At 45.7% G+C, this 26,276-nt stretch overlaps 2 long non-coding RNA genes across 5 annotated transcripts in view; one reads left to right on the top strand and one right to left on the bottom strand.

The window, feature by feature from the left end:
• Positions 1–33: 33 nt before the first annotated feature.
• LOC308199972 lies at positions 34–15,221 on the top strand. Of its 4 annotated transcripts, none has more exons than XR_013955128.1 (4): positions 34–5,213; positions 5,960–9,404; positions 9,493–14,908; positions 15,090–15,221. It is a non-coding gene; the product is annotated as an uncharacterized lncRNA (long non-coding RNA). The 4 variants fall into 4 exon arrangements; XR_013955129.1 differs by having other exon boundaries at positions 34–9,404; positions 9,493–14,185; positions 14,707–14,908; XR_013955130.1 differs by having other exon boundaries at positions 34–9,404; positions 9,493–14,597; positions 14,707–14,908.
• Positions 5,240–26,276, bottom strand: part of LOC308199974 — a 26,129-nt gene continuing 5,092 nt past the window's right edge. Inside the window, exon 3 of the long non-coding RNA XR_013955133.1 lies at positions 5,240–26,276. This is a non-coding gene — a long non-coding RNA (uncharacterized lncRNA).

The following is a 26,276-nucleotide window of genomic DNA, read 5'->3' as shown; positions in this document are numbered from 1 at the left end:
GTGACCCTAAGGGGGGACGGAGGCTGGGGGGGGTTCGGGGTGGGTGGCCCAAACGGGGGGAGGCTCGTCCCTCAGGCGGGCGGAGGAGCGGGAGGAGCCGCGGGTCCGAGACGGCTCAAACTCCGCGTGAGACAAAGGGACTCGGAGTTCAAAGCAGAGCCCGCGGGTGGGACGGGTGCGTCCGGGACCGCATCTTCGGCCGTGCCTCGGCGGGTGGACACGGCTGAGATCATACAGCGTGCTTAACGCGAGGGTCTGAAAAGAATCTCCCGGGCAACTCGGGCACCTCTCAGGTCTAAAACTCAGGACTGGGTTTGGCTGTGGTCCTAGTTTTAAAGAAAATTTACACCACGACAAGTCTAACCCGGATCTGGAAAAGGCCTCTCCTCTGCCTCCAACGCTCCCGTGTTTTGTGCTTAGACTTTTACCAGGGGTTTCTCCTCCTGCCACAGCTATGTACCGTGAAATCGTCCACATACCTCCTTGAAGAAAGTAAAATGTGCGTTTGGTGTTTGCTGACACACATTTCCCTTTTTCCTCCACACAAGTCGTACGTTCAGAGGTTTGGCACTAACTGGCCCCAGTTCATGTATCTGTAAGTGAAAACATGCCTAAGAAGGGACATTGGCAGAAGCCTCCATCGTCTGGCCTCATCTGTTTTCACTGTTTACAACAGCAATAAATGCACTCTAAAAGGGGCCATATTCCTCTTGATGTCAGAAGAGTGTATATGCGGGAGGAGAGGAAGAACAGCCTAAATTTAGCTAGCGGAAAGGAGGCATCTGCAGCAGTGAGGTTGGTTTGCTGACGGACAAAAATGTGTTATTACAAAGTAAAAAAAAAAAAATTGCAATTAAAGGAACCACCATAAAGAAACTACTTTTGCCTAAACAGGACTTGGTGTTTCCAAAGTTTGTAAGTTTTAAATAAGAGATAATCCTATTACATACGGTCATTGTGCTGGGGTTAGAGAAATAATCCCACATATAACACCCTGAGACAGCATTTCTCACTTGTTAATAATGCTCCAGGAAAAAAAAAAAAAAAAAAGGAAAGAAAACATCAAAGAGAGGTCAGGATGACGGATCAGCAAGTCAGGAAGCAATTAGGTGAGCCTTACTGCACCTCAGAGAGTGGTGCTTGTTCCCAGCACTTCTGTTTCAGTTTTAGGAGGATATTTGTTGATTGAAAGTGGTTGAACCAGAATTCATAGTATTAAACTTAAGTATATAAAGTGGTTTGGAAATTCCGGCACATATAGAAGTTATCCCATGAATGGAAAATGGCATTTTTCCTAGTACACTGCAGTAAGCATCTGTTGTAAAACTATCCTATATTGCATGCCTCCTTATTTGAGTCCAGTTTTAAGGAAATGGTGTAGTTCCCATGGAGCAGGGGGTAACAGGGTATGAACCAAAGCATCATTTATGCTACTGCTTAAGGAACATCAATTTAAATCAAACCATTATAGGCAGCATACAGAAAGGCTTGTACTTAAATTGTGACTGACTTGGTCAGCACACAAGTCAGCATTATGCTGAGCTCAGCACGTCCTGGCTGTGGTCCAGAATGACCCTTGGCATAGGAACTCCAGAACAATTATGCCTGTCTCCATTGTAGCCTTCTTGGCCGCAGAAACGGCCCAGGATCTGACAGACGGGGCCCTCTCCCACCATTAAACCCCTTCTTTTGCCCCTGCTGACAGCAGCCTGCATGGGACCCTGCGTGTGGGACCGTACCCCTGGCGAGGGCAGGCAGCTTTGCAACACACACCTTGCTCTGCCTGCTTGCAGAGGTTGTGCTCTGGGGGCAGACATGATGTGAGAGCAGGCAGCTTTTGACATAAAGCAGTACGCAATTTTCTGAAACTATGGCAGAGCATGTTTGCAGGTATCTGCTCTGAAAATGACCACTGTGGTGACCCTTGCCAGGGGGTTGTACCTGATTCTACACCAGTTCCCACCTTGTCAGGCAGGCCAGCTGCCAGTTTGAAAATGGCTCTTCATGATCTAGAAACATCACCTGTACGGCTGGCACCCCACCGCAGCGAACAGGAATGCTATCGGACACCTTATGCCTCACAGCAGTCTTGCTTTGGACACAGCTACATGGCATGGAGGGCTGTGACTGCACTCCAGCTGTCTCGGGACCCTCCTGAGTGCCACTGGAACAAGTCAGCAGCCACAGGGACCACTCGAAATAGCAGGGAAATGTGTTGCAGCTGGCATCACACATGGTAACTGGAGAGGTAATGACAAGCTCAGAGCAGGAGACTACAGGAAATATTCACTAGATCCACACCTAAAACACCAATCAATGCAGCAACAATCCTTTGAAAAACAAGACAAAAAGGACAGCGGACATCACTACATTGCAAGAGTTTACAATTATCAGTAAGGCGTAGAGAATACAACAGTAATTGAGCCCAGACGAACTCCATTACAGCAGAAGGTGGGGTAGCCTAACTCAATAAATAATGGTACATTTACTCATTTCAAGTTGGACAGTGGTGCATAAGGTGGCATATTGCTAGAATCAACATTACTTCAGCAAAAAGAATTGCTGCCTGTTGAGGAGGAATAAGTGTAACTCAAGAGATTTTGACATCAGCGTTACTAATAACAGAAAACACAAGAACAAATTAAATTGATCCTTTCAGTCTTATGCTTGTTATCTGCTTAATGCCCAAAGTCTAAAAGCAGCCACCACACAGCATACAGTGCAGTTGATTTCACTTTTTCATACAGAACTGTGGAATTGGTACTCCTAAAAGGATCTCCGACAGCTGCAGAAAAGCTTTCACTTCTCTTCCCCTGCAGACTCAATGAAACGTTTCACAGCTAACTGGGGAAGCAATGAAACTAATGAAGCCTAATTTCCTTGGGCTGTTAAGGAATAAAGCCTGAGTGAAGTTACCTTATTTATTATGCCTCAACTCATCTGAGTTCTCTGATGCCTGATAAGATTGGATCGGGTGCCACAGCCTCACCTTCCAGGAGCTGTCTTTTTGGGAGAGTGTTTTTTCTTCATCTTTAATTTTGTGGTTTAAAACAAATGCAGACAACTTCTTATGGAAGAGTTCTACTAAAGGAAAGCATGGCATGGTAGCATATATCTTTCTGCAAAGCTTTCTAGCTTTAGCCAGTTTTCATGAGGCTACTAAAGATTAAAGCTACGCTTCTCGTTATAACGTGCAGTTACTGTGTCACATAACCCAATGAGTCATGTGCTTGTCATATATCCTAAATTATCAGTCAAAATACCAGCTCATTCCTTCATATTGTCTTTGCTAGCATGAGTAAAATAAGTTGCTGCCTATCATTCACAGAAGGATATACAGAGAATTACAGGAGTCAATACACTCTGCTTTCTGTGCCCTTAGGTGACTTGTAATTATTACAATTGTTAAAATCAAGGTTTGATTAAAAATCACAATTTTAGTTTATTTAATTAAGCCTATTCAATAGAATTCTTGATAGATTCTTGTAGGATGATCATACGCCTCTCTGATTCTTTGATTTTAGTCACAGAAAACAAAGATTATAGAATACAGAGAACAGTTGAGGAGAGTTTCCCAGTAATACGAGTCTTGTGTTTTTAATTTGTTAGCTCTATGTCCAGTGTTTGTCCTCCTAAATGAAATTTCTCTCAGTTTAATGACCTGGATCTGAATGCAAGGATGCAGTGATGCGATGTTCTTACAGTTAGACAGTTCAGCTGAGTATGACCAGTAGATGAAAACGTTCCTGTTTACAAGGAGGATGAGAGAACCATTGCTTTGTTTTGTGGGTTGCTTTGTGTGTGTTTTCTAATCTATACTTTTCTGCTGTTGTACGGTTTGTGTTCTCCAAAGTTATTTGAGCTCCTGTTGAATTAGATATTGATGCTATGTTTATAAAGTCATCTCATCCTTCTTTTGCTCTTGTAATAAGGTATGTCTGTTCAGTTAGGGGCAGTTCACAATCCTACAAAAGAATGATATTCCACCGACCTCAAGAACTAGAGAATTACAAGGAATGGGGAGTGATGTGTGACTTTATTTCATTTTTTAGATTGTTTTTTATGTGTTTATGTTTACCTAACGTACAAAATAGTGTAACTGAAATTTCTATAAACAAGTAAAGTTCGGGTCGCAGATGCTAATGCTTAAGTGTCTCCTGGAAGACTGCAAAATATGAAAAACAAAAGCATATGAAACAATATTAATTATAACCTTTAACAATTACTGTCTATCTGACATACATCAACCTAGATCATCTACCTCCACACTTTCCGTAATCAGGACTCTGTTATATAATGTCAGCTTAACAGCTTCTTAGTTGACTTCCTGATGTAAAGATAAACATCATTATATAACCTGCCTATTTTAACTTTGTGAGTCAAATGAAGCAGAGAGGTTGGTGTATTGTATGGAATGAGTTTGTGTGAAAAACTGACCTAAGAAGTAAACCCTCTGAGAACAGATTTGATATTCTTCTGAAGTGTTTTCCTGTGCAGAGTGCAGCTGTTACTTTGGGTTTTGCCTGATCAAATGTACTGGGTGTGTTTAGAAATTTAATTCTGGAATTCTTCTATGATTGGGTGTTAGCCAATTAAAGCAAAATCTAGTCAAAGTACATTTAACTTTTATATCATATAAACATTTAATAACCCTCCACCCCAAAGAGCATGGATAGCAAATTAAGATAAAACACGAGAAAGTGCTGTTAGACCTCAGTGTAGGATTCAGACACAGACTGTGGTTAAGTACAAGCTTCTCCCAGAAAGTAGAGAAATTACTTTTACTTCAGTGCTTTTTCTTTATTTCTGCAGCACAGTGCACAGCTCACCTTGAAGCAGAGTCATTAGCCATGGCTCTGTTCACCCTGTGCTAATTTCTGGTCTCTGGAGGACTCCTTGCACTGAGCTAGCATCGGGGCGCACATCTGTGCAAGCCCAACCACCCGCAGCGAACAGAAAGCAGCATGCCTTAAACCACACGATTCAGTAGCGCACAGCAAAATGACATCACAGCATATCACATCAAGACACCTTTGTTTCCTCAACACAAACAATGTAGTATTTGTAGCAGACAGCACAGGATTGTGCGCAGCCTTATGCCTCTTACACAAGCATAAGATCTACATACCTCTGCTGCCACCGTGTTGTCTGTCACACGCACCTGAAGGAACAAATACGCTATATTTTGGGATTACAGGGACACATACGATTAGGTGAGTCAAAAAAACTGCAAGGGAAGTTTGCTAATAATTATTTATTTATTTATTTTACTAGAATCAGTCATACTTGTCAGAAGGTACCTTCTTTTAACAGCTAAGAATCACTTTTCAAATAAAGTGTTCTTGCAAGGCATTAAAATAATCTCATTCTCACCAAACACTGAGTATTTGCCAACACTGCAGGAGCACATCAAGGGCGTGGAGCTCTTGTAGTAACCTCTCTCTGTCCTGGCCTGACACCCAATTTACTTAAAATGAAAAATTCCCTCATCCTATGCTAACACCCACTTTTTGAGCTCACCAGGTAATTGGAGAAGTAGGTATTTGTGTGCTGTGTCTGTAAGTCTGACCTTCACAAACAGTAACTCCTGTAGTATTCTGCCTGCTGCTAGTTACAGGCTGTGCTTATGACACCCAAACCACAAGCTTCCCATCTCCTGCCCCTCTTCAATCCCTGCTGCTCAAAGCTGTAGAAGTTTTCTACAAAGAGTTACCGGAGCCAGCACGCTCAGCTGGCCCTCAGGGCTACCTCTGGTGGTGAGCAGGTAATTGAATTATCAGGCACACCTTTCCTTTCATGGGCTCTCTTCCTACTTGTTTGTGTAGAGGCTTTGGGAGGATAAAGGTGAGTATGTACCGGAGTTATGTGAAGGAAAAGAACAGTGCTAAAAGGAATGTAACATGAGAGTTCAAGAAAAGTTTTGTCTTGTTTGGAGTTTTATGAATAATTTATGCTGTAGGGGGAGAGGCTGCCAGTGACTGAAGCTGAGGGGTGAGTCCTGCAGTGTCCAGGTGAACAACTGCAGAGCTGGAGCAAGTCTGGATATGCAGAGAGGAAACCTGTAAAACTGTGTCCAGCTGAGGGGATCTGCTGATGAAGAGGACCTGCTCTACAGGGGCAGGAGAAACTGTCCAGAGTTAATACATCCTGCCCTTCATGCCAGGTGAAGCTCAGTGGTGCTGAGCACATGTTAACAGTGCCTCCTGCAGTGCCCACGCAGCTTTTCTATTTTGATATGTGTTTAGGTACAGAAAGTCCTTGTAAAGCTGCTTTGTTTTCAGGACAGGACTTTGCTTAGAGCCCCGGTGTACTTTTTCGTTCCCCCTTTGAATCCTAGTGGTATTGTTTCTGCTCTTAGCAAATATTGAAGAAATTGTCAGAATTCATAGGAACCTGTTACTGATTCACATGCAGATTCCAGTTCGTCCTTCCAGAAAAGCCTCTGTGACAGGTAGCTCATTTAAGCTTTACAGCATGCATATCACTTTTCTTGCCCCAATTCCATGATCAAATACTGTTGCAAGCTGAGGTCAATAGGAATTTTTCTGATGCAAAGTTCCCAAGGGCCTTATAATCAGGCTCCCAGAACTACTTCTGAACACGTTGACCTAAGCTGTTGCCAACAGCTTTCATGGAAAACTAACTTCTCCAGATGGGGCCAAGGATCTAACTATGTGCTCCAAAAAGCTACAGGGAAGCTGGCTGCCAAAATCAAGCATGCATACGCAGAGATAACAAGTACTGTAACACTATTTACTACTCATATTCCAGTGCTTCTATTCCTTTTGTCGGCCTTTTGTCCGCAAAATACAGCATTTTTTGAAACTTTTTTTTTCTTATTTTCAGATTTCTATGACAGAAAAAAAAAAAAAAACTTCCACTAACCATGACTGCTCTTTTTGTAAGGTAAAAAAAATGGTATCAGAGGCCATGCCACATTCCTTCCCAGATCCACACTATTGCAACACATTGTGTAACTAGTTTGTCCGATACCAAGACTGACTCATAAGGGCAAGAAAAATTGGAAGACAGGTGTACGCTTGCAGTTCTTGTCCCATTTCCCTGATAATTAAAAATATGACAGAAGAAAACATTGACTCGGTGATGTGCAGGTCATTTTCTGGCATATGGGTTTGATACATGTATTTGCTTAATGCAGAAAGCAGCAAAGTTCCTTTATTTCGGATGTGGAGACTATGTGGACTAGGACCTAAAGGTAAAGTAGTTTGCCTTTTCTTTCATGAGTAAATATTTTGAACTGTGAAGAGACATACGTGTAGAAGAAGCATAGGATGATGTGAAGAGTTACAGCAAAGAAATGCTGTGAAGTTAAACGGTGTAGAGATCAAAGTCACACCAGACCAAAGAGAGAGGCAAGAAATGTGGATATTCAACACAAAATGACTTGAGAGCCCTTAGTGAGATGTGGCCAAAAAGGGGGGAGATGATTGATGCAAGTTTCAGGGGAGAGGTTTTCAGCAGGTAGAGTTATTCTAATCACCCCGTACAAAACTCCAGTGAGACCTCACCTGGAACAATATACAGCAGCAACCATCTGCGTTCAACAAAGGTGAATTCACACTAGGAGGAGGCAGAGGAGAGCTCCTGGGATGATGAACACAGTGGAGTGCCTTGGAGGACACTCTCAGATCAACAGGGCTACTGAAGAGAAAGACCTAGGTTTCCCCAGAGAGCAGAAGGCTTCCTGGGACAAGGGCAGTGAGGTCTGGAGCTGCTTTCTAACTAGAAGAGCACAGACAAGTCACTGAGACGGTTTTGAGGCGGGACTTGAAGGAGCCACACAGCACAGTAGGCTGAATGTGGTAGAATATTTGTTCCTAAGTGAACAGTGTCCTTTCAATTCCCTTTCCCAGAGTCTCGGTGCCTTTCACCTCCAATAGACCAAAGGCTGCACCACGTGTTTAAATAGAAAAGCAAGTTTCACAGCCAGATCCAGGCTGCGTGTGCATTGAACTCTATATACTAAGAGGAAGCAGGCTACAACGGTGTAGATTTGGGGTTTTTGTTATTGTAGTAAATTCTCTCACACACATAATTATTCTTGTGCTTTCATTCTTGGCGTTTCTGGGGTCCTCTGGCAGGTGGCCCAGACACAGTTGTAAGGTACTCAGGTAAGTCTCAGATAACCAGCTGCTGGAAGCCAGGAGCGCTGAGGACTGTTCTGATCTCTGAGGACACCTTTGGCAGAGTAAAACACTCAGTACGCCCTCCTACTGTGAGATGAACAAAATCCTAACTCTGCCAGGATTTTGTTGTTGACTGCGTTATACTTTATCATATCAAGGAAGGGACAAAATTCAGCTTGTGAGGGAGAATGGCATTTCTCTCAAAGCTGCACTGAATTTCTGGTTTTGATCAAGGATTGCTGTGAACTGCCAGTTCTGTGCACCAGGGGTAGACACAGTGGCTTGAGAGAAGAGCTCAGTCCACCACTGGTCTGGATGAAAGAACTTCTATTTACTTTCCTAATCAGAAATAGCTCAGTATTCTCACAGATCTCGGGGCATAATGCAAATGTAGAGCATGCCTCATATTTCATAAACTCACTAAGGACTTACTCAATTATTAATTAAAATCTCATTTGATTATAATTCTATCACATGCTGGAGTAAGCATCCAGTTTCATTGCTAACAGTAAATTTAGACTCCCAAGGCACTGCCATTTAAATCAAAACAATTAGTCCAAAGAAAGAAAACTTTATCATTACTTATGGCATACATTACAATTCAGATGAGATTAACTAACTTTGTTTCTAATCTCTTTAACAATATTATATGATGAAACATGCTTGCTGTGTTAATTACTGTTTGTTAAAGCTATTCACTCAGAGTACACCTTTGGTGTAGTTGCAGTGAATTTGATGCATCGTTTGGCCAGTGCAGATTTCATTTTTTTCCATTCTGGCTTAATGCAACTAAAATGATGATTTTGTAGTTAGTACCTGTACGGTGAGCCTCATGCTCCTATTTATGTCAGAAACAGCTCATACCTTCAAAGAATTAGCAAATGAGATATGCTAATTTCTATATGGCTGCAATTAGGTGCCAGATACCCAGTGTGTCTGTTTCTCATGTAGGCCCGCGGAACTGCAAGCATCAAAGGGAAGTTGCATGAGAACAAAGCAGCCCCCTTGGATCTCACTTGCTTGATTCCTTATGTGCACTTCATTTCTGCAGCTTCTGCACGTAGGAAGCGCCCAGCTCTGCTGCTATCCTGCTCCATGCGGCCCCAGCACAAGCAGCACCGTGCTCTCCACACCAGAATGCGGTGCCCTGCTGGACACAGTCATGCCAGTGAGGGGGTCAAAGGAGAGCCTTCTAACTTTCAGCCTTTATTGATTCACGATCCCGCAGAAATTTCTCTACCCATGTGTTAAGTGTTGGTAAGTAAGCTATCTGGACTAGACCCAATGAGTTTAAATTAGCATTTCCCCACAATACAAACGCTTACTGCTTTTTATATTTTTGCAGCGAGTTATTTCTGCACACGCTCTGGATGGATGGAGAGGACTTGAAAATGTGGAAAATATGTAATACTCCTCCAAATACCCTGCAGATTTTAACAGCCTGCTCATGAACCAACTCCATTTTACTGCTGGTGCCCACAATGGAAAGCAGAGTGCCAGCCCCTGGCAGCCCAAGCCCAACCCCTCACAACAGTGCCACTGTTGAAGCCCAGAGAATCACTCCACGAGGACCACAGTCAGAATGAAAGCACCATCCTTGGACCTCAACACTCGCAGCAATGCTATGTATTGAAAGCAGAACATAGGTTTTCACTGCACAGACCCCAGGAAGCTTTTCAAAGTCCATGCAGACCTGGGGAGTAGATTTTTAGATCCATTAAATGATAGGCTTAATTTCTTGGTTCACTTTTCCAACATCCTTAAAAGTAGGCTAGCCTACAGAGATCCACGGGCCATTTGAGGAAAACTGCTCAGCTAGAAGGAAAGAGGAGGTGGAATGTGGGAACTGCAAAGTAAGGGTCACTGCCAGTTTGTCGCTGAAGCAGCACAAGCCAGCAGGGATCTGAGATACCCAGCTCGTACTAAGTTCCTATTAGGTACCATTTTACTACTTCAAGAAGCCGTGTGTTAGTTACATAGCAAAGTCCCACTTGCAGACAGGATGGTTCCCCTGGCAGTGCTCCAGCAGGGCTCAGCACACCAACACCCCTGCACCCTCTGCAGCAAAGCAGCTTCCAGGGGAGCTTTCTCTTGAAGCTCTTCTGTGATGCCATGCACGCGTGATCTGTTAATGCTGCTCTCTGCTCTCCTACTCGTATGTAGTATACCTTGCAGCTCACTGAAATAACACCCAAAATTATTTTTATTGTCAATAAAAATGCCTTTAACGTTTTTGAAGGGTTCTGTATTGCCAGTCCTGAACTCAGTGAACTCCCAGGACAGATGCTGTGCAGGCAAACAAAGGAAAGCTTTCTTCAGGCCGTCTTACAAACAAAGCACCTGAACATTGCCTTGGAGGGGTGCAAACATTTCCTCTGTGTTATCTCAGGAAAGACTGCTGATAAGAAATACCAGAACTGCCTACACCAATTACACCTTTAGGAAATGGGCTGAAATAAACTTACTCCGCATGTCAGAATAACCATCAGACCCTAAACCCATTCAGTCACTAACAGTTATCAATATTGTTTGATTGAATACTATATAGCAGATTATTCAGCTTTACTAGCACAGTCTTTTAAAATATTCGTGGGGTTTTATATGTTCCACAGAACAAATATTTTGAAACAGTGCAAATCTGAGTGGGGGGTTTGAGAGGGTCTAAATTAGCAATGTTTTTGTGTGCCCATGGGTTTCTTCCCAGGACGAGCACACTTGTAGTGACACTAGGAAAGCCCCCGATGCCACAGAGCAATGTTTTGGGGCAGATGAGTAAAGTGACATATTCTCTCACAGTGGGGGAGGCGGCTAGATTGTTTGCTCTAATGGATATTTCTGGCAATTTTACTATGTTAAGTTATGGCACAACATTCCCTACAGTCTCATGTTGGTTCTTCAACTTATTTAAAGCTCTCACATGTGGGATAAGAAGAAAGAGCCTCTGCAGCTTTTTCTGACTGCATTAGGCCACAAGATTATTGTTAGATTGGGGAATGCTTACAGGGGGACAATGGAGCTTTTACGGCAAACAGGTAACTGGCATGCTCCGAAGCAGAACAGTGTATCTACACATTCCTTGTCCTTAGGTAGGTTGTGAGATTTTTCTGCTTGACACCTAACAATGCTAGCATTTGGGGTACAGCTGCAAAAATACCTGTTTCTGCTAAGGCTCATTACATCACTTATAGCTGCTACAGCATAACTTGCGGCTGCTGTTCTTAATTTGGGATGTAATGCATCTTCTGTGCTGGCCCTTTACAGAGGAAGATAGAACACACTTTTCCCTCTTTTTCTCTGCAAAAAGCAACAGTCAGAGTTCACACATTGCCTACACTGTGCTGAGAAAGCAGAATTACGATATAGTGAGACTGGTGGAGGACAGACAGCCCTGCCTGATGCCCAGCTGAGACTGGAGTCCATGCAGCCAAGGAGTTGATTACATGAAGATGGATGTGTGCCCCTTTTCCTTGAGCCCTGCTGGCCTGGGGTTTAGTCAGTCCCCAGGATATGCTACAGAGATTCAGGTGTGCTCAAAGGATGCCCACACCCCACCAAAGGCCACACAGCAGCTACCCTCGACACTCTGCAAATATCTAGATAAAATTTTCACCAAAATAAGTACCACCAGCACATTTACATCCATGCAGCTTAGAACCGAATAGGAAAAGCCATACATATGCAAATGGTTATGCATAATTGTCTAAAGTTCTTAAGAGAGTGCATGGAAAATAGACATGGAAATTTCACAGATTTTCAGCATGACTCAGGGGGCATCCAAACAGTAAATGTGACTCATGGGCTGCGTAGGCACGTATAGGTATGTGGGTAGACTTCTGGAAGCCATATGGTTTCCTGCAGGAGCTGAATATCAGCACAAGTGGTGGTAGGGAGAAGAAATGTGACGTTTTATCACATAACGAGCTATTTGAGCACTGCCTATCCAAGAATTACTAATGGAGTGGAGCCTGGTGAGGGCTGGCTTCCATCAGCACTGCAGAATAACAAGGCTCTTCTAAAGAGTAGAATCTATTTACAGGAAACTCTTTGGAGCACAATGAAATTTAAGGGGGTGAGAAGCAATTATATTCCAAAATAATTTGTTTTTGTTGAAACTGGTTTTCGAAGAACTCTCTATAGGAGGCCACAGTCTGGCAGAAAAGGGACATCATGTGGGACCCTGGCAATACTTGGGCTTTGTGAAAGCAGCTGGAAGCAATTTCATCCGAAGTCTAATAATGTTTAGAAGTGAACAGCCAAGCTTGGATCCCAAACAAGGCACCTACCTCACAGATGCCAAAGGAGCGGTACCTGCTTAACCCAGCCTAAGTGTGTCACAAAATACTGTAATTAAATGCTGAGGATAGCACAGTTAGAGTTCCTCTGCTTTTGGGGGACGTGAGAATTTTGCCAATAAATATCTGTAGGTGAAGTAATACCCTTCTGTCACTGCTGCTCTTGCATTATAGCAGGCTCACTGAAAGAGAAGAGACAACCGTCTTGATCTAACAATGCAAGAGAAAAAACAGCATGACAGAAATAAAACACCAGTCCCTGAGCTGTCAGAACATCTACACCGATTTGGGAGCAGGCAGGAAGACAGCACAGGGAGAGAAGGTTACAAAAGATCTTCAAAAGCAGTGATGAGCCATATAAGTTTACTACCAAAAACCATCCAGAAAGCATGGACGCAGAGAGATGTTGGAGCCACCCTGAGTTCCATGTGTGCAAGCGCCCCTGAAATCAGGCAATGCCCCAAAGAGCACTGCCTCCTGGCTGCCCTTCTCAGGCACATCACAGCCATCCTCAGTTACCCACCAGCTGAGCCAGCTTATATCCAGGACGTGCAAAAATAGAGCAGATCCCAGCGATGGGTGAAGTGAGTACAGACTGTGGTGTGGATCCTACATCCAGCCCACTTGTGGTTGATGCACTTCACGTTTCATTCTTGACCTAGCAAGATGAAGTCTTTAGAGAGGAATGAAGCATACTAAACAGGCAAGCCCTGTAATCCTTACATAGGTTTTAGATGTTAATCTTTCTCCATTTCTGTATGTGATGCTTGACTAAATCAGCGATTTAATTAATTAATTTAAATTTAAGGCAATAAAGATATCTCCATAAGAGCCTGGCATAACCGATGATGAAATAAACATGATCTAATTACATCTCACTGATATTACAATTATCTGCACAAGCAGCTGGCTGACCAGCTGGGTCCCTGCCTCCATCACAGGGGCTGTGCTGAGCCCTGCTGCAGGGTGGCACGATGCCATCACAGCAGGCCTGGAGCTCCTTCCTCGTGGGGGGGGAAAGCATCCTTGATTCAACACGGAGCTAGTGAGGGGTTCACTGCAGCAGCACAGCCCAGGAGGGGCACGATCAGAGGGGGAGAAGGGGCATCAGAACTTTTAAAGAAGAAAACTTGATGCAGATGTAGCAATTTTTGGACAAAAAGGTCCTGAATAGAGGCTCAGGCCCAGGGAGTATTCTAAACGCTCTTTCTCCCATCACAAGGAAAAGTGAGAGAAGTGCCAGGCTGGGGAGCAAGCTGGGATCCTCCCCGGGCTCCCAGTGGGATCTGCAGAATTCAGGTTTACCTGCACCCCCTGGTACCAGGAACGGCCCTCGGCTGTGCACAGGGCTGGCAGGGAGGTTCCTGCAGGCCCCTGTTAACCCTGGGCTCTTCCCTTCCTGGCTCCCAGCTCATGATTTCGGATAGAGCCCTGCTGACACCAGCAGCCCTGCTTCTGTACAGAAAACACAGTGAGTGCGTCTGTGCAAGGCATGGCAGCTATGGCTCTCTGCTGTGCGAAAGGGATCAGAAGCACCTGTGATGTGGGCTGAAGATTTCTCTTGCAACCTCTGTGGTGAGTTAATTGTTGCTGATTACAAACCCAGTGCAATCTCATTAATTTGCAACACAGAACAGCAGCCGTTCCACAGAGCAGCCCTGCATCCAGCTCCTCAAGCATACAATTCTCACATCACTTAACAGCATGGCAGGAGGCTGTTTAGGAAACACATAGCATGTAGATCTGGTGAGGGCCAAAAGTGATCGAGCAGCAGATTATACCTACCTGATTAATACAGCACGTGGTGTCACACACTGTCACCTCTGATGCAGCAGCAGCTGGCAGCCTGCTCTTGTGATGACTGGGCCTCTGCTATGGTGCCTTGCTCTGCTGCCCTCCTTCTGCGCTCCCTGGTGCCTGCCCTCGAGCCAGCTGAGCCCTGGGCTTCTTGCCCCCTGCTCGTGCCACAGTCCTGGCCCTGTGTGCTGCCGGGACAGGCTGCCTGAGGCAAGGCCACCCGAGTCAAGACCAAGGCAAGGCCGAGGCAAGGCCGCCCGACCCAAGTCACCCTGACCATCAGCAGAGCTGCACGTGGGGCTCTGCAGGAACAAGTGACTGTGGTCTGGGCACAGTGCCCTGAGCTGGCCGCAAGGTCGAGGTGGGGGTTAGCTGGGTAGAAAAGTTGCTGGGCTTTCTGCAGAACAAAACCACTGCAGAGCAGCCCTTTATGAGACACCCATGGAAATTCTTCATGGTCTCTCACCTAGAGCCTCCTTCAGCCCAGCCACAAGGAGACAGAAGGGGTGTGGGATGAGGCCAGCCTCCACCGAAGAAAGAGGCAGGTGGCACACGTTGTCTGTATGCGGCACCTTGGGCCCACTCAGGCAAGCTCTACAGGACACTTTGACACCATCTCCTCAATAAAGTAGTTTTGTGTTTTTAAGAGAATAACAACCACTTCTGTACAAGGTACTTATTTTTTTGTCCTAATGCAGTACCAAACAATTACTTTATATAACATTTGAGAATGGGGATTGCAACAAATCTGTGTTTTACATTATTTTCCTTCCTTTCAAATGTCATGATGTTGCACACGCAGCTCTGCGGTGTGCCTGCCTTCTCACTAAGCTTTTATTTCTTCTTCCCTGAGGAATGGGAGCAAGAGCAGATCTACTGAGCTGAAGATTTCTGTGCAGCTGTCCCTGATGGATGATGGTGACATAAGCTGGCTGTCTTGGGGATTTCACGTAAGCTGAAGCTTGGGAGGCTGAGCTACACAGAAGAAGCGTCAAAGCACACCCAGGAGCCCAAAATAGGATGGAAAAGTAGGCACATGGACTGAGGTGGCTCAGAAGCACTAGATCTGGACAGCAGATTAAATATAAATTGCTGTGAATGTGGGGTTAGTCCAAACCAGCTCCAGCAAGACAAGGGTGAGATATCCTGCAGCACGCTGCAGGCACAGAGCAGAGTGCTCATAACTAAAAACAAAGCCTGTTAATATTGCCCCATTCCTCCCTGCAACTAAAGCAAGACACTCCAAAACAAAAACTAGTTCAGTTAAAAGCTGTCAGTACCAAAACGCTGGGGGAAGGGGCAAGTGGAAAAATGAGTTTTGAAGTACCAAAAGGCAGGCAACAGAGATCAGAAGGGAAAGAGAAGACAAGCAGGTACGCAGGGTCCCAGTGCAGCCTGAGAGGGCTGGCTGTCTCCTTCAGTGCTGAGAGTCTCAGACATAACACTGAGCATCCCACAGCGCTGAAGGGATCTGGGGTGGCCTCAAGGTCTGAACAAGGCTTGCTCAGACCACTTGGAAATCAATGTGCAGATTAAACCCGCTATACTCATGCTAGCATTACTGCACCCAGCAGCTGAAGTGTATGGCTACAGAGCCCCCTTTAGGAATCACCAGCCTGGGCATGGGGAGGCACGCAGACTGTTTGAGAAACCTTTCTTTCTTGTGCATCCCTCAAAACAAATGACTAGTCCCCCCTGTCTTGTGGTGAGGTAATTCTGCGAACAAAGAAGCAACCCACTATGCCTTCCTAGGTCACGTTCAGAAAAATCATACCCAGGGTGTTTGAAATAAAAACACCTGTAAGTGAAAGTTCATAGCTTGGACTTGCTAACGTACCACCACACAGCACGACTTTAGGGCAAGATCACGCAGGTGTGCTGCGCAGACGTGCGTGCAGAGGGCATGGATGTGATCAGCGAAGTGCAGTCGTTACATTCAAGGATGACTTGCAGCTTTTGGGAAGGGGAAGTGCTTATCCTCCCTGACTAGCTGTGTGCGAACAGGGATGAGAAATGCTGTCACTTCACTGCTAAATCCAAAACAACACATTCACCTTTAATCTACTGCATTTTAAAAAGCATTAGTCAGACTAGGCACATGACGCTGGTTACCCCAGAAGGAGCAGTAAGTAAAGCTTAGAGTCTCCTAAGCAGTTTAGAGGCTATACGCTGTGCTTGAGTGCCTCCTCTAAGTAAAGTAAAAACCCACAAAGTCCTTCATCTCTGGCACCCTTGGGAGTGGCAGACCTGCTCAGCGGCCACGCAAGCAGCTGACGCAGGTCGCGAGGCCAGCGCCTGCAGCCCAGCACGGAGGAGCAGCCCGCTGCCCACACAGCAGAGCAAGTGTCCCTGCAGCGGGGTCCCACCACCACCACCACGGCACGTTCATGTCCTCCCTGTTGCGTGTTCTCTATTAGCATGTGATGGATCGCCGGCCTCCAGGACTACTTGGCCGGCCTTATCCTGTGCACCGCAGTCACACTGGACTCCGTGGCTCAGTGTCCCTGGGATCAAGGATGTTTTTATCTGGATGAGATCCTGCGTAACTAGGCAGAAATACGTGGTCATGAAAGCACAGGAGTGAAAATAAGCCTAATAGGAACTGGGGGAGCATTCCCAGCAAGGAACCAGCTCCTGCCCAGTGCCTCTGTTGGGGATGGCTGGACACAATTCCCTCTGCAGACCAGCGTTATTCATATGTAAATCAAAAGCTGGTTCAAAGACTTCTGTTGCATTCTTGATTCCCCCTGACTCTGGCTTTCAGTTTTCCCCATTATGCCAACAGCTTAGTCAGAAGTCTTTTAAATCACTGGAAACATCTCAATTATATAATTAACTAGAATGCGAATATCTGCAAACTGCAACAAGGGGAAGACTTCAGCAGCCCAAGTCTGCAGTTATGGTGGCAGTTGCATACCATTAATTTTTAGCTAAGGCTAATAAATAGATAGGAAGCGGAAACCAACCATGGTTCTGTCTGCCCATTCCTCCAAGGACACGGTAGCCACAAACGTTGCGTTGTGCTATGCACCCACATGCACCCCATAGCCGTGTGGGGAGGCTTGGATCCCCTCTGTTAAGGGGAGGGGTTGCACAGGAAGTGGTTTCTGCATCCTTAGAGGCAACTTGGCAAGTGCCAAAAATGCTTTGTTCCCTGGCCCAGGCTTTGCAGGAGTGCCCCATCACCTGATCCGCGTGAATAAGCCTTTTCCTACTTAAGCTTCACTCTCAGCTGATGGACCATGAACTGCTGAGCACTAAATGAAAGGGCAGCACTGGCAGATGAAGGAGAGCGAAGGAGTTAAGCAGTCACCAGCCAAGGGCAGCGAGCAGGAGCACAGGGGTTTATCTGCCTGGGAAGCAGAGACAAAGATGAGGGCAGACATGAAGGCAGCGGGAAGGGAATGCAAAGTGCAGAGACAGGAGGTGGCAGTGCCAGAAGATGCACGTAACCCTCGAGAGCAACATGTGGTGACAGTTGCTTCAGTAGTGCTGAAACTTGAGGAAAAAAATAAATAGATCATATATTTCTTTAATTTAGACTAAACCTGAAAGAAACGTAGGTCTGATTCTGAATTCTGAGTCTTGTATCTCATGCAGAAGGGATAAGGTGTGGCAGCACTGCAAGCCCAGGTCCCCATTTCACCAGAAGAGTAGCTGGAGCATGCAGAGACTACAAATGGAATGGAAAAAGGAATAAAAGCAAAGGTACCAATACATGACAGGTCAAAAAACATTTGGTTGTCACCTTTGGCAGTCCTCAGACCAATCGACACCTGGCAGTGGATATTAAACAGAAAAGTTCAGTCAGCTATATGAGAAAGAGCAAAAGGAAGGTTTTCTAACAGAAAAAATAGGGTAAATAGTTACCTCAGGATGGCCCAAGATGAGTTAACTCTTTGCCTTGTTTTTTAATAGGAAAACAATAATGGTGAATATGATTAGAAGGCAAAATAGATAAGATAAATAAATACTTTAGTAGGATTTTTTTTTCCTGCTTAGAGATGAGTGAAAAGCAGTTTCACATACTCAATTGGAGTGGACTGTCACATGAATCTGCAGAAATAGCTGAATTTAAGTATGTTTCTCAGGTCTGGGACATTACTATATGACTAGGGAAAAGCAAAATAATATCTATACTTAAGAAGGGGAGAAGTGATGATGTAAGCTCGAGGTCCAGTAGTCTAACTGCAGAAGAAAGATAGGTCTTAAAAACAAATTTTGAAAGAGTAAGAGATAATGCAAAATACAACAACATTAAATATGGACTTTGCAAAGCGAAACATTGTCAGACTTTGTTCTTTCTTCCTTTGAAAGTCAAAGGAAGCCCCTTAGAGCTCATCTCTTCGGATTTCAGTGAAACAGCTGAGGTGACATCAAAGGGTGATTAGCAAACTGACGACACTTGAGCTAAAAGACGTGTTACAAAGTAGGAAGGAACCAGCTACCAGCTACGAGGGAGGCAATGAATAACAGTGGTGATAGAGGAAGGGTGAGCCTGAAAAGGAGTTAACAGCACTGGTCATTAAGGGTCTGCCACTGAGTTTCATATTTCCGCATGGGGCTGGAGCAAGAAGCGAAGGCAGCCCTTGCCACCTACCTGCAGGAGAGCTGCATCAACTCCAAGAGGCACAAAGTAGCAAACGTCTGGGTAGTTTAGGTTACAAAATTAAGACAGAGGAGACCTTACTGCCCTCTAAAATAGACCAAAACACACATTCAAGAGAGAAAACTCTTATTTCAGCCACCGACAGCAGCATGGTGAGGCTGAGCAGCAGGGGCTGGCTGGGGGATGCCTGGTGAGCATCAGCAGCCCACACCCCGTCACCCATCAGGGCAGTGGGTGCGCTGGGAGCGGTGGCTGCTGAGGGAGTCGGGAGCATTTCTGGCAGCGTTAGCCACCACTGGTGTCCTGACGCATCTAGGGGCATCTAGTCGAGCTAATGACACAGATGCTTCACGGTGGTCAAAGCTCTTGGCTCATAAAGTAGTAGCTTGAGTTTCCTGCCTTTCATAAAAGTCAGGAGCCCTTCAGTATCCAGCTCATTCACAGAAGATAAAATCTCTTGGCACGGGCTCTTTCCTCACTTGTAGGTTAACTTCATTGTTCAGCCTCTGCAGAGCGCATAATACATCTCACCCCGGTAATCTCCAGCAATTTTTTGACTGATGTGGTTGGATACCAGCCAGGCAACACCAGTTACGGTGTGTGGGGGGGTTCTTCATCTCTACGCTTGTTTTTCACTCTAATTTCCACAACCAGCAACGCATTGTGGGGATCGCACAAACCTACCCTGTCATTCTGCCCCTTTAACCTCTACTCCTGATCCACCACTGAAGACGTTTCCAGAGCCTTGCAGCACTGAGGAGGCGAATGGCTTATTCATCAGGGTTGGGAGCAGCAATGAGACCCAAAGGAGTCATGGCTGGGTGCGGGAGATGGGATCAGCCACATATCAGGGAAATGCTCCCAGTAACAAGTGCCTGTAAGTGCTAAAAGTACCCGAGCCCTCTGGTTGTCCTTAGGGATCATGCAGAGCAGTGGTTACAGCCAGCATCAGGTGTGTCCTCCTGCTCTGCTAGATAATGGCACAACTCCAGTGAAGTCAGTACAGTTCAAAGAAATTAAGAAGTGCAGTTTTAATTAAAATTATAAACTAATGAACCAGGTTCCCAAGGGACATAGTAAAATATCTGTCACTGAGCTTTCACAGCCAGGCTAATTGCATAGCCAGAAAATTAACAACCCTTCGTCTGGAACAGGCGTGGGAACCGTGCAGACATCTCTGCACTTCCTTCAGAGACCAAACGTGTCAGCATCTTTGTCCACGCAGTCCTTTCCTCATGGCTTGCTGTGAATATTTGCCAGCTGCTCCCCATCACTATTTATCTATATACAGTCATGTAAACAGTCCACTCCCCATCCCCAAGCTGTATCTATCCCCTTTGTAGCCATCTTCTTGTCTCCATGAGTCTGCAGAGCTCACGTAAACCTGCTGCTGCCTGCTAGCAGTGTAGTGTTCTGTGTCAAGCTGCTACCTAAAAAGCCTTTTACCGTGGTTGGTTAACCTTACACAGAAGCGTGGTTACTCATGGATGTGCATTTGCAATTCACAAATACAGCACTAAACCTAAAAAGTGCAGTCCAACAGAGGGCAGAAAGAGGATTTGTCTAAACTAAGGCCATTTGGTGTGCACCCACAGGGCCCTGAGTGCCCATCTCTGCAGCACCACAGCAATACTCAAATGGGTGATTTTTTTCATCAACTGACCTATTTCTCCTCCAGAAATTTTTGTAGGGAGGGAAGTAGTTTAGGTGAATTTACATATGAAAACTTATTTTTAATAGCTTCAAGGCCTAGCCCCACTTCTCATTTATTTGTCTGAAGAAACAGCTTAGCAAAAATCAGCGCGACTCGGCTCTGGTCTGTAGTAGGCATGAGAAGGTAAGAGGTAGAAACACAGCTGGGATCCGATTTGCTAAAAGCTTCCTACTAGAAATAAACTGAAAATGAGGACCTCAGAAACACATGCAGTAGCTTTCCTACCAGCTGAATATTTTAAAAGACAGAACAGGACCACACCAGTTCACAGTGGAAAAAGTGTTAAAGTAGCACCTTTGAAAGCCCACTTCTTCACGCTGTAATATTTGAAACATGAGGCCCACTTTCCCAGACATGGCAAAGAAAAAGGAAAACAAGAAACCACACAGCTGTTAAAGCACAGGGAGCTGAAGGAGTTCATCACCTCTGAAGAGCAGTGCTTCTGAAGACCACCAAGTGTTCTCTGGAAGCCAGCTGGAGACCAAGATAGGACGCTGCAACTTGCGCAGCCTGCCAGACAGATTTGGGTCAGCCCTTCAGGACACGGCTTCACTGCACAGCCCAGTCTAACCTGGTCTTTTTCATGCCAAAACATGATTCCCACATCCAAACATGGCTCTGTGTGACAAACGGTACTAGTACGGATTATATACCTGGATTTCTATAGCAATGTAATTTGTTGCTCATCTTTCCACCTCAGCTCAGAGGAGCTTCCTTAAAGAGCAACTGTGAGCAGCGTCCAGGCCCAGAAATGCCAGCTCTCTGCCCTGGAAGCCAGGCAGGGGACCAGCTGTTCCAGCACAGCTCTGGTACAGGACCACCAGCATCATGCTCTTGAGTTAGGTCTGACCACCCTGTATCTCCTTAAGCCTTTGCTTTGAAGATGAGGTGCATTTTCTGAATTGCTGTGGCTGGGGGAAAAAGCATGCTGGACTCTGCTGTCCTGAGCACGGAAAGGCTGCAGAAGGACCTGCTTTTAGAAGCATTCCTCTGGCACGGCTTTTCTCATGGAAAATGTCTTCATGTAATCCACAATATGGGCTTTCTTTTCTGGTTTATCTGGTCTGCCCAAGCCATGGCTTATAGTATGGGATTTTGGGTTAAAAAAATAAAGTCAGCAAAAATTTACATACAAAACTGTGAGTGTTATTCATATTGAAATTTGTTTGCTGCCATACCGTGCACATTTGGGCAGATACCAACACACTCCGCCAGGTAGTGATGCAGAGGAGCAGCGAACTGTGCTGTTTTCAAAGTTTCACAAAAATAAATCTTTACTGGAAAGTTGGATTAGGATCCAGGATTAGGTTTGAACAGAATCTACAAAATAAGGTTTTCTCTCGGGCTGCTATTCAATTAACTTTATTTTTGCAGACTTTGACTAAGGAAATGGTGCTGTGCTGCCTGCAGAGCTCTGCAGCACCCCAGGCATCCTGCTGTGCCGATGGATGGACAGACCTTGTGGGCTGCAGGTCTCACAGGCTGTACAGATGTTGCAAATCCCACAGGGGACAGCGTTCAGGCTATGTGCTGCTCCCCACGGGTGCCCAGCACCACGGGGCTGCTCCCACAGGCTGGGGCAGGAGGCTGCCAGCAGAGTATTTGGAGCCTGGCACCATGAATGGAGGTAATAACTCGTACCGTCAGGCAGGAGTTAGAATTAAGTAGAAAGAAGTTTTGTGTGGGTGGTGAAAGAAAAAAGGGAGATTAAGGAGACAAGGATCAGAATCCGCAAATCACACAAAACCAGTTCTGTGTCAGGCAGGGAATAATTAACTTGCTCTTCTTCTAGACATGAAGACCTGGTGTTGATTTACAAACAGCCTTTCTGACACCAGGTGAAACTGGACACGCTTGAGGATATTTTCTCTTGAATTTTTATGTTTTCAGTGCGTAGTTTTCTCTTTGTACTACGAATTGATGTGCATGCTACCTCCAGTGCACATCCCAACCTGCTGGCAAAGACAGAGACCCTTGGTGAGGATCATCACCCGAGAAAACCATTCAAGACAGTTTTTGGTGCAGACATCAGCCCCACTGATGGCAAGGGGAATTCTAAATTTCCCTTCCATGGATCTCCAAGGGCCTCTTATTTCTGCTTTACCGCCTAGTTTTTTGCCTTATTGGAACAAGACATTCGGAAGCTGGTGCTTACAACCCACGTGAAGGAAAGTGTCAGTGTATCGTGAACTTACACAAACCATGCCTGCTCTTCATGGGCTTGGCCACAAGCAGGCTGCATTCAGCTATTTTCTGCTACAGCCCCGAGTATAGTTCGTTCTGCTAATCAAGTTGTAAAATAAAAAGTCAGCATTAGGAACCAGAGGTCCCTGACCCAGACTTTACAAGCACAGGCATATCAGCAGCATCAGATCAGAGAGCACACCACCTGGCTGCAGCGTGCGAAGCCATCCTTCCAGGCACACTGACTCCTCCCAGACCAGCACAAGAAGAAAACAGCAGCTTTGCTTTTCATACCTTTGACACAAGAATCAGTTTCTGCAGTGTTTATTTTCAAGATGTGTGGGAAGCCTGTAAGTGGCCCAGGCACGAATTGAGGCACAGAAGGAATGAGAGGTCTGTATTACCTGACCACTGCAGAAGTCAGCTAAAAATAAAATTCATAGGACTTGACACTTTGTCCCGAGACCAGGGGTCAAAAGACTCAATGTATATTTTCACATGTCAGAGAGTACAGAATCATCCTGCATTTAGAGAACCCAAGGACATTCAAAGTCTGCCGTTTTGAGCAGGAAGTTGTTCCAACGCAGAAAAGACAGGCAGTTATTATTCTGTCTGCACAGGACTTATTAAGTAAGCCCACGTCAGCAAACCATAACTTGAAAATTTTCCCTGTCATACAATGTGCCAGACCACAGCTACATAAAATAGAGAAAACCCATTATAAGTGACCAGAGCCATTGGAAAACTGTGGAAATGTTGCCTCAGGCTGCAAGGCACTTTCCTGTGGAAAGAAAATTTTGCAATTGTCTATTAATACTGTTTCTGTGCTGAGAATGAGTGCTCATACATTCTGAGTTTCATCAAAAAGGGTTTTCATATAGTCTAAATGTTTCATATGTTCAAAATTCTGAATGCAAATGGAGCAAGTTTCCTTCCTCATTATTCATTTCCACCCCTCCTCTCCTACCTCATGCAGACATTGAAGAGAATGAGAACCCAGAGCACAGAAATAACATGCACAGGGACAAGCAGCCATGTGGCATGGGGGCACCATCACTGGATTCTCCAGGTGATAACAGATTTCTGGACTAACAGACATAAGGAGATGATAAAATAATGCTTTAAAAAACAAACAAAAAAGGGTTTTGTCACTGTTCCATCATTAGTTGGGATTATTCTTTAGGCAAAGCAGCACTCAACATAATCAGTTTTTGTACTACTAAGACACCAAATGAAGGAGCAGAAGTCAGTGACTATATGAATAACAGAGCTGAAAACTATGCAAAAAGCACAAAGTTTTAGCCTACGTAGAGAGCTTTGTTCCCTCTCCCTCCCCCACAGAGTCACCTCCAGCAAGAATCACCCCTCTCCTGCCTCAGAGGCCCCTCTGCAACCCGCTACCCCCCAGGACTCTGCTGTTCATACACTGTTGCTTCTCAGCACGCATTTTTTGAATGAGAAGGAGCTGAGGTCTTTGAGCTGAATAATTTATGTGCTGACTTTTGCAATGAATTTTTCTGAGCATCATGCAACTGTAGGCTTACAGAGCTGTAAAAGTGTGGAAACGTAGATCTGGGGTTCAGGATAAACTCCAGGCTGATAAAGGAACAAGAGGTTTAATATGCAAAAAGGTTTTTCTAAAGTTCAGAGACATTGGTTTGGACCCTGGTACAGCATCTGGGAGAAGACAAGCTCAGCTCACCTGCCTGACCCACCCCTGAGCCCCATGCCCCCAGCACAGACCTGGACATGGTCACCAACATCCCGGTACTCCTGGGATAAGAGGGAATCACTTTCTGAGGCAAGGAAAGCTTTTGGCAAAGTAACAGGAGCAGGGGAACATCAGAGTAATGCAGGTGCAAGGAAAGCCCGCACACAGCAGAACCGCAGGCAGCTCCAGAGCGCAGGGGATGTTTGCAACACCAACAGTGTCTGAGCAGCTCTGGGCTGCATAGCCCGGGGAAAGAGAACTCAGAATAATGAGGAAAACCAGCTTGCTGGTAGGATGAGAGAAATCAGCACTGCCACTGCCAGCTGGTGGGGAGGGAGCCCTGCAGAGCTGCACAGCCCACGGCCAGGTGGAGAGGTGGAGCAGTGGGCAGTGCTGGGCTTGCAAGCAAGGCAATCAGTAATTAACATAGAGATTTTTGGCCATGCAGGCAAATGAGGGCAAGAAGTGAGGCTGTGGTATAATGATGCTGGGAGCAGAACTAGACATCTTCCAGACCCACAAGAAGGGTCTGGAAGCTTTAATTAGTCTCCTCTACAATGAGGATACTGGATGTGGGGAAAGGCCGCAGCGAATGAATGTTTAGACAAGGAAACAAACACATTGGAGGTAAAAGGCAAACTGAGAAGTTCACCACGCTAAAAGAGGGGAGGCCAGGTAACACCCATCTCAGCGAGCTGGAAGCCAGCATGTGGCACCTCAAGGCTGGCAGCAAGGGCTTCCAGCACAGCTATGAAATCACATCATATGGGCAGCTGGGGACTGGTTGTCCAGACCAGGCACAGGTAGATTCAGCTTGAAAGTCAAGGTTATGGTGAACAATTGGCTTCCAACACCCATGAAAAACTTGTGTTATCCCAAAGTGTTCAAGATTTGGGGCTGCATAGCTGGGGATGAGGTGCTTCTTTCCCCCCCTCCCTCTTTAATATCTCCCTAGAGACCCAGTGGGGTTGTTTCAGAGTTTCTTGCAACTCAGGAGATAATGAAATCTGCTGAAATAGGAAACAAGACTGGAGCTGAGTGTCTTCTACCAGCCCCCAGAACACAGGGAGTGGTGGCAAAGCAAGTAACAAGGTCTAAAACCAATGCACACGTACAGGAGATCTGGTTTAGCACAGTTCAAAGGGCAATCTTGCTGATGCTGCAGCAAAGCACTTCTTCAGAGGTCAGAAACATTTGCTGTCTCTCCTTGAGACAAAGATGGGGGCTGTCCCAGCTCCTGCTGTTGCAGAGCCCCGCACCATACTGCTGTCACCCCATCACCACTCACCTGGGCAGCACCAGCTGGTGGTTTGGGTGGGCTCCCCAGCAGCCTCCCTCCTTCCCTGGGGAAAGGGAAGCTGGCAGCAGAGGTTGCTCATATACCAAGGGACACCTGAGCACCTGGGCTGGGCTGGCATTGTCACAGGAACAAATTGGTATCATCTGGCCACAATCAAAACTCTGGCTTGTGATGCTTTTGTCTTTTTCCCCTAAAAATGGCTTCTATCCACCCAAACCATGGGTGTCCGCAGCAGCTTCCGTTCAGAACCAGCACAGGCTAAGCCCTACTGCTTGTGAAAGGGATTACATGCTATGGCTGTTTGAGATAACAAGTCAGATCTGATGCTCCATGGGTGCTTTTGTCTTCCCAGTCAGAGCTGGCTGATTAGGATAACAGTTACAAAGAGACTAAAGCCATCTCCGCATCTTCAAAGATGCAGGTTCACTGAGTGCAAAAGGGTGCCGTGCAAAAGTGGTGCAGGAAGTCCTGGTCCGCCCCTGGCAGGTGTCAGGTATGGAGAGCTCCATCCTCCCTGGAGTT

This window comes from Anser brachyrhynchus, assembly GCF_964034855.1.
Source record: "Anser brachyrhynchus genome assembly, chromosome: 9".
NCBI lineage: Eukaryota > Metazoa > Chordata > Aves > Anseriformes > Anatidae > Anser > Anser brachyrhynchus.
Note: the sequence above shows the minus strand (reverse complement) of the source record. Positions and strands in the feature narration are given on the sequence as shown.